This window comes from Eucalyptus grandis, chromosome 10 (genome assembly GCF_016545825.1).
Source record: "Eucalyptus grandis isolate ANBG69807.140 chromosome 10, ASM1654582v1, whole genome shotgun sequence".
Taxonomy (NCBI): Eukaryota; Viridiplantae; Streptophyta; class Magnoliopsida; order Myrtales; family Myrtaceae; genus Eucalyptus; species Eucalyptus grandis.
Genome location: NC_052621.1, coordinates 35,356,497 through 35,365,457, shown reverse-complemented (window position 1 = coordinate 35,365,457; position 8,961 = coordinate 35,356,497). Strand labels below are relative to the sequence as shown.

The following is an 8,961-nucleotide window of genomic DNA, read 5'->3' as shown; positions in this document are numbered from 1 at the left end:
GCACAATTCATTACCTTAATCACAAACAAGAAAAACTCGTACTTTTCCGAGCCATGAATTCTAGGAATAAAACTGAGTCAACCGGAGCAATTAGATTAGGCTTCCTTATTAGATTAGGCTTCCTTACTTTTAACATTGATATAATTTACTAGAATGAATTAAAGGAAGAAAAATGAGTAAATCTTCCACATACAAGCTTCAAAATTTCGGATCTAATACCCCCATGGCCGGATTCGTTTTTCCTCAAATCAAAGCCCAAAAAAATTTCTTTAATGCAACCAAAAGATGCTAAAACATATGTATATAAAACAATACTCATACAATGATTTACAATGAACATCAATCAATTGCAAGTAATTTGAAAATTCTAGAACTTTTTCATGTATAAACAGTAAAATTTCAAATTTAAAATTCTCACTCAATTCTCAACGAAATTATACAAATTATATATGGTTGGAAAGATCTCGACATGTAGAACAAAAGCCCTATGGTTTCAAGATGAATCAAGCAAAAATTCACACGACAAAAGAAAAAAAAAAAGCCCATATTCGGCTCAATTTTTTTCAAATTTTATTCATAAAAAAATGTGGGTTCTACAATCATGTATGTTGCTCTAATACCACATGTAGAAAATTATTCACACAAAGTAAATAATTAATAAAAAAACAATCGGATTCATATATGACTGTAAACACTGATGTCAATATGTATAGTGGAATTAAAGCATACTTGTTTGAGCCATTACTTCATTTGAAGAAAAATATATCACTCTGATAATTGAAAATCTATTGGAATGCCAGATCTTCCTCTCAATTACTTATTTCGGTATAACAGTTTTCAATGAGATTAAAGTAATTGATAGGTATAATCTACTATTTTATAGGTTAGAGAGGAGATCTAACAAATCCTAATTAATAATATGTTAATTAAGCTCTTTCCATTACGGGTTTCAGTTAAACACAATTGTATACATTTTGTTGCTCAACTAAGCTCGTATTAATAGATGCCAAAACCTAATTCAATAAAATCACTTAAGGGTTCAACAAATATTGAAATATCCATTAACCCGATTATTTAAAATAGGAAATTAATTAATTAATATACGCCAATATTATAGGAAATTTCCAACAAAATATGCAGGCACGCCTTACTTTTATAAGGAAAATGCTTATTTAACTGTACCATTGACTTGGAAAATACATAGTTAATCCTCAACCACACTTCTTGGATGAGAGAGAGGGAGACTTGTGTCTTGCTTGGAAACTTACTAGTGCTTGCGTTGAAAGGAAATATCCATCACACCGTGAAACACGGTGATACAAACACCACTCTTTGAATAGCGTGAGCTCTCCGTTTGACTGACAATAGACCTGTACATTTCATTAGTCTCATATTAATGTCAAATTTCGAAGAGGAGCGGAAGTAACACGCATCCTCATGTGGTGCTCGTTCGCTTCTGCATTGTATTTTCTACTGTTACAATTGACTTGAGCCATGGCTCGAATACAAGAAGACCAAGACTTGAGATTTATAATCTCGCGATGCCTCCGCATTCGATCGTTCAATCGGCCCCTCGCTCCATCCGTCGCCAATGGGTATATTTGCTGGAATCATGAACTGATTTCTTTGTTTGCGTGTTTAAACTTGCTCTTCTTATGCTTTCTTCTGACGATTGATAGTCTTTGATTATCGCGATAGCAATCTTGTATCGATTCTAGAAATCTCTGAATTGCCGTTGGCTTTTGCGTTTTAATTAGGGATTCTCGTAACTGATGCTGCTGGGTCTTAAATTTCCCCCTTCGCTTGTAATGTCGAATTAATGCATCTGCTGGTTGCGAATCGCCATTACGTAACAGCTCGGGTTTGCCTTCGATGCTGTTGCATGGCATGACTGTTTCCTCTCTCTACTTCGGATCGCGTTTGTTGCTGAGTTAGCTCGACGACGATTGTTTCAGCTCTCGAGGACCTGGAAAAAGAGAGCTTTAGTTGTTTGAGGTTATAAGAGTGACACTGAAGATTAAGAAGTTTCTTCGTGAGAACCCTTTTGATTGAGGCGCAAAGGGTAGCTGATGACATTATTCATCTCCTGAGGTGTTAGTCTAACGGGATGTCAGTATATAATACAAAAACATTTCTTCCACAAATGTCCTCACTAACATTTCGTTTTTCCGGTTTTGTCCTCGTGAGTATTCACTGGCCGGCGAAGTTGCGCGGAGCTGCGAGGGGCCGGCGACGAGCTGGACAGAGGTCGGCATGAGGCCGGTGTGTCACGGCTACCGTCGCCGGCCAGTCGTGTGACCTCGGCGACCCCTTGCGAGTCGCTTCGCCGCGACCGCTGCAACCCCCGATGACCACCCAGATCTGGGTCGCAGCAAGGTCGCGCGACCGCTGCAACCCAGCGACGCTGCGACCCCGGCAGATTTGGGTCACCGGATTGATTTCTAGATTGCTGTTGACAGCTATGTTTCGAAAGATTGACAAGGATTGATTCACTTACTTAATCGTTACGAGAAATATGTGGTTTGATAAAATTGTCGAAAGAGTGAAATCAACCTCTCGAGTACTTTTAGCCGTTTAGGTACTTGGGCAATATGTAGGATCTGAGGTTTTCATTCTCGATCACGAGTTGTTAGTTTCGTCTTGCCTACTCTAGGCTTAGTGTATTGGTTTATCATGTCAATTCTCTTTTGACTTGCTAATTTGGACATCTTTTTCTCAGATAATTCTGGTGAAAGTTGTTCTACTCAACTTATTTATGGAAATGGAGTATTCAATGTCGATGGACTGGAAAATTTCATCAAGGAGGTCAAATTGAGGGAATGTGGCCTTTCTTACGCCGTTGTCTCCATCATGGGTCCTCAAAGTAGTGGTGTGTATTTACTCCCAATAACTTGCTTTGGACTTTGCTTCTTTTGCTAAATATAGATTACATGAATATTTTGGTAAGGCTGTGAAATGTTCTTAAAAGAAACAAATTTTTGCTGGGTACCATTGTCGATTTTTCATTCGTTCAAATCCAGTTTAATACAGTGGCTCGCAGTTCTTCACCTTAAATTTTTACTTTCAGAAAAACCATTACCTTCAGGGCACCATGTGGAAAATTGCTGCTTTTTTGTTTTCATCTATGTATCTTTTCTTTTGCCTTCGGAAGAGTTTCAAACTTATTCTATTGTTTCGTATGATATCCGACAGGGAAGAGTACACTGTTAAATCATCTATTTCGCACCAACTTTAGGGAGATGGATGCTTTTAAAGGGAGGCATGTCTACAGACCAACTTTTCGCTCACTCTAATGAAGGATTTGGATTCAGAAAGTCTAAAACCAGTGTGGTATTTTTCCAGGTCCCAAACCACCAAAGGTATATGGCTGGCAAAAGGTGCTGGCATTGAACCGTGTACTCTGGTTATGGACTTGGAGGGAACTGATGGAAGAGAAAGAGGAGAGGTATATTTACTATATGATTCTACATGGATTTATAATAGCTTATCTTGTCCATGTTTAACTACTTGTTTTTATCCATAAGTAATTGCAAATTCTAAACTTTTGTACATGTTGAAACATTAATTTGTGCTTCGGGTGGCTGCTGTATGATCTTAACTTTCTTTTCCACTTTTGTATGTCTTTGCTCATCTTACTAACCCAGAAGGTTGATTTATGTGTAGCTGATGCTCATTGAAACTCTCCTGATTTACACTTGGTTTGAGTAAGCATTCTCGCAGCTTCTTAACCGGTGTCATTTTTTTTTTCAGGATGATACTGCTTTTGAAAAGCAGAGTGCTCTTTTCGCTTTGGCTGTCTCCGATATAGTGCTCATTAACATGTGAGGCTTCTGCTTTCCTCTAGTGAGATATTGTTTCTGTTTCTACCATGCTATCTATGAGGTTGTTGTTTTAGTATTTTCCTAGTGCCCTTTTAAGCATATTTTTCATAGGTGGTGTCATGATATTGGCCGGGAACAAGCTGCCAACAAGCCTCTTCTGAAAACTGTATTCCAGGTATTTCTTGTCTTCTTGCGTTAAGATAAGCTAAATGTTTAGTTCTAAGAGCTAATGATAAAGTTGTGACTCTTCTTGAAGGTCATGATGTGATTGTTTAGCCCTCGGAAAACAACTCTGTTGTTTGTCATACGGGATAAAACAAGGGTTAGTACCTATAGTTAATTGTGTTTTCATTTTGGATTGTGATGGTTTTTATCTGCTCGTTTTGGCTGCATCTGGTAAGTTTTACCGATCTGAGTTGATTTTTTTTTTTTTTTATGTGTTCACTGCCTTTTCTTTTTATACAGACTCCTCTGGAAAATCTAGAAACTGTCTTGAGAGAAGATGTGCAGAAGGTGAGGCTTGTCGCATTTCCCATTGAAAACTGACTTTGTAAAGTTGTTCCTGGTTTCATTTGGTATTTTCCTGCAGATATGGGACAATGTTCCAAAGCCACAAGTGCACAAGGAAACTCCTCTCAGTGAATTTTTTAATGTAGGTGCTTTGATGCTTGTATGAGTTACTCTCAATAAGTTTCTTTTTCCCTCTAATCATTGTAATGAAGTTCATCCTAATAACTCTTTCCTGCTGTACAGGTTGAGGTTACTGCTCTGTCTAGTTATGAAGAGAAGGAAGAGCAATTTAAAGAGCAGGTATACCTACCTTGCACCACATGGAAGCATGTTTGGATCCAGAGTGCGATTGCCCAAGTTTTATGTGGGCTTTGTCATTGTGTTTGGACAAGATTCTCAAATGCTGCAGTGGGTGCCGTTTTCTTCACATAAATCCACTGTTTGAGACAAAACTTTGGTCCTCATAAACAGAAGTTTTGGAATATCTGTGGAAATGCCACTCATCAGTGACAGCTATTTCTTTTTTTTTTTTTGGAGGCTTATCATTACTCAATCGTCCTTATTGAGTTTAGTGATTTTCACTACTCCTGTTCCCATTCTCAGTCAATTATATTTTGAGACGTGTTATGTTTCCATCTCATCTTCTTTTGCTCTTTTGTGGAATTTGGGCCATTGGTTGCCAAATAGATTATATCTTTTTATCTGTACTAATTTTTTGCCATTTGGTTGAATTTTCCTTGGACGAAAAGGTGGCCACCCTTAGACAGCGGTTGTTTCATTCTATTGCACCTGGCGGCGGGTTCGCAGGAGATCAAAGGGGAGTAGTTCCTGCATCAGGATTTTCTTTTAGTGCTCAGCAGATGTGGAAGGACATCAAGGAGAATAAGGACCTTGACTTGCCTGCGCACAAGGTGAGAGTTAATTAATTGAAAGGCAACTGGATGAGAATGCTAATTAACACATCATGCTTTCCGTGATAAGGTCGTGGTTGCTACTGTAAGATGTGAAGAAATTGCCCACAAAAACTATTCCAGTTTCACTGAAAATGAGGTACTGATCTGGTTCTTGCTGGACATTAAACTTGCTTGCTTGTTTCGCTATTTTGAAATGCAAGCAGATGCATTTTATCCTACACATATTAAGATCGGGCAAATTCTTTTGAACATGTTAGGATTGGTGTTTGATTAAAGAGGCCGTGCATTCAGGACCAGTTTCTGGTTTTGGAAAGAAAGTCAGTTCAATTCTTGAGTCTTGCTTATCAGGGTAAGATAAGTAATTTTATTTGATGAGTTACAGATGGTGGTGTAGCAACTGGATCTTATGTTTGGTAAGTAATGGGAGTGCGTTAAAGTTATCCAGCGCAATCGGCTTCATGTTCTAAGAATGTTGTTTGTTTAAGTTTTCCTGGAATTTGTGAAGTGGGGCAGTAGGAGCGTTTTTTTTTTTTTTTTTTTTGTCAGAAACTCGTCCAGGGAACAGAATCACAAAGAATCATTTTTAAGCTAATTTTTCTCAGGAATAGAATGGTTACCAAATGCACCCTTATAGTTTAGCAGCTGCCTAGATGACGGCTTAACTTAATTTGGCCATAGCTATGGACCCTGTTATGTTTGCGATGTTTCCTTGTTTTATTTTTGGGTGAAGTTTATGTTCTGTCATGGTTTGAAATTCATCTATCAATGTAAGTACGTTTTATTTATGAAGTTTCTTGTGCTGCTTATTAGGTATGACTCAGAGGCTGTATATTTTGAGGAGAGCGTTAGATCTTCGAAGCGGAAGCAGCTTGAAGAAAAGTTACTTAAAGTAAGAAGTTGTGGGATGTTTTTCTTTGTTTAAAGTGCATCATTTTTTGGGGTAATATTGTTTGACTACCAATTCAAGCTGTTTGGAACGTGGAAATTTATTTCCTTTTTGACACACTTTTATTTCAGTCATGATGTTTTCATTTGAAGTTAGCTTAAACAGAGAGACTGTCTGTTGAGGATATCTTATCATATGTTGTTTATTGTGTTTTGTGTGAATGGTCAGCTTATAAAAAGAGCTTTCCAAGCTCTTCTTGAACATATTGGGTGCGAAACTCTTGATAAATTCAAGGAAGCATTTGATAAGGCTTTGAATGGAAAAGAAGGGTTTTCAGTGGCTGCTGATGACTGCACTCAGTTTTATGTGGCTCTATTTGACAAAGGATGTGCAGGTACATCAACTTGTGATGCCTTCTTTTGACCTAATGTTGTAAAGTTAATGCTCTGAAAAAGTAAGCCGAGAATGAAGGTTCGTAGTTGTGCTTTGTCTTGTAACAAAGCTGTTTTTGGGTTCTTTGACTCCTTCTGTACATGCGCTTTCGCTCCCTTAGTGGCCTATTAGTTTTCTACTTGTATCTATCTGAAATGAAGGTTCGTGTCTGAGATTGGAGGCTGATGTGAAAATATAGTCTTGTTGGTAAATAACATTCTGGGCATTTAGGAATCCTTTCTGTAGGTTCATGCCGTGTTTTACTTACTTTTGACTTGTTAGTAGAGGAATTTTACCACCAACTGTATGGATAAGTTTACATGTTACTCATGTTGGTTGCTTGTGTATCTTTTACTGAAATGATTCGATGACACTTTCAGTCTTTAGAGTTGCTGTCTGTAATGGCGGCAGTGCGTTTGGATGATGAGAAAGATAACATCAAGAAAACTTTGTCCGATGCTTTGCTGGACACCAGGCCTACTGCTACTGACGATCCCTTGGCTTCTAGCACATGGAAAGAGGTGAGTTTTGCTTTTGTCGTGCTGATTCAATTAGTGCAGATCTTCAATTTCTTTTCCTATGAAAATGGATGGAAGAGTTTAGGCCCCATTGTCCATACTAGTTTTAATACAATCATCTGCGCTTGTGAATATTGGATTATCTGTGCTAAAAAAAACATGTCAGATAACTGAAGGTAATGCAGCTGTCTGAAGGTAATGCAGAAATAAGAGCCTTTCATTTGCTGAAAGCACTTGTTCACTGTTTAATTGCAGATTCCTTCATCAAAAACACTGATCACACCTGTTCAGTGCAAATCACTCTGGGAGCGATTTAAGAAGGAGACTGAGCACACCGTCAAACTAGCAAGTTCTGCTCAGGCATGATATTATATCTAAAAGATTTTTAGTAATGTAAATGTCATTATTGTTCAAAATGCCATGCCAGCATCCCCTGCTCCCAACACGCACACACTAACATTAAAAAAAAAAAAAAAAGGACAGAAAATAAAAGAAAAAGGAAAGAAGGCTCTATTGAATCCACTGCACTAGATTTTTCTATTTGAATTGATTATCAAGATCAATTCTAAGCACCACTGGGAGGACATCTGCTTGCTACTTGAGTTTGAGACTATCAATATAAGAAATGTTAGAGAGTTGAGAAATACTTTCAATTCCACGAAAGAAAGACATACTCGCATATGTTAAGTAGTGTACTTGCTTATCTACGAAGTTCTTTCGCTATTGGAGATATTTGATTATTTCCTCTCTTCTTTTGGAATTATCAGGAAGCACACAGGAATTATCAGGAAGCAAATAGGCGTAACAGGCTTAGCAGGAAGGTAAATCAAGCGTTAACTTTGGCAAATGCAGCAATGCAACTATCGGGGTTTGCAAATGCCCTTGGAAGATTTGATTAAAAGATCACAAGCAAGCAACATGAGTAACGTGTAAAATGAGTTACGTGTACAAAATTAGCCATCCGCACACTGTGGACCGAGCACGTTTGTTGATTGCTCTAGATGTATCCCATTTTCCTTGTTCAATTATGGCATCTGTTCAAACTTTGAACAGTACCCAATGCTGTATCAATTGTCAAAAACTTCTGCATCTTGTATATTGAGATGGCTTTTGAACGCACTGATGTGAAGGTTTGTTATTGTTATGGCATCTGAAGTGTCTTTGGGAAGTGAAAAGCTGTTATCTTGAACTTGCCTGTCTAGAAAATCTTTTGTGCGAACCCAAAGGTTTGTTTAAAGTTCTTTATTCCCTAGCATGTACATGGATTTATTTCATAGTTTTTTCAATCTTGTCTAACAAAATTTACGTGACTCAGTTCTTGTCTAATCCAAACATTAGAATTAGATAGCGAGATAACCGAACTACTTCGACTAAGGTTCCCTTTTCTCCCCTTCTTTCCTTTATTTTGGCTTGTTTTGTTTTTAGAGGAATGGCATTCTCCCAATTTTATAATGTAGAAACAAGACTGAATGTTTCAGTTATTGGTTGATTGGGAGCTTAAGCTTTTATTTTTGTCAAATGATGATTTAAGGTTTCAAAAAAGCCTCAATCAAGTCTCAAGCTCATTTTTAATGAAATTACACGATTGGAAATGACAAATATTCCACATGGAAGCCAAGTCGGATTTCCTACACTTCGATTTTACTGGTGGTGAGCACACGATTTGATTGGGACTTCTTAAACAAGTCTTCTGCGTTGACCAAACCAAAACTTTCAAGTCTAGAATAGACTAAAAATCGGAAACTCTAAGATTTAGTTTAACACTTACCAATATGTTATTCGGGAATGGAATGAAGTAAATATTTTTTGCCAATATTTTTTTTGACACTTATAAATTTTTTTAGTAATTTATCAGTATGGAAATTTTTTTTTCAAGTGAA

The 8,961-nt window shown here is 37.5% G+C and overlaps 1 pseudogene; it reads left to right on the top strand.

Annotated features, from left to right (window-relative positions):
- Positions 1-1,552: 1,552 nt before the first annotated feature.
- On the top strand, positions 1,553-8,270 carry LOC120288853 (annotated as a pseudogene).
- The last annotated feature ends 691 nt before the right edge of the window (positions 8,271-8,961 follow it).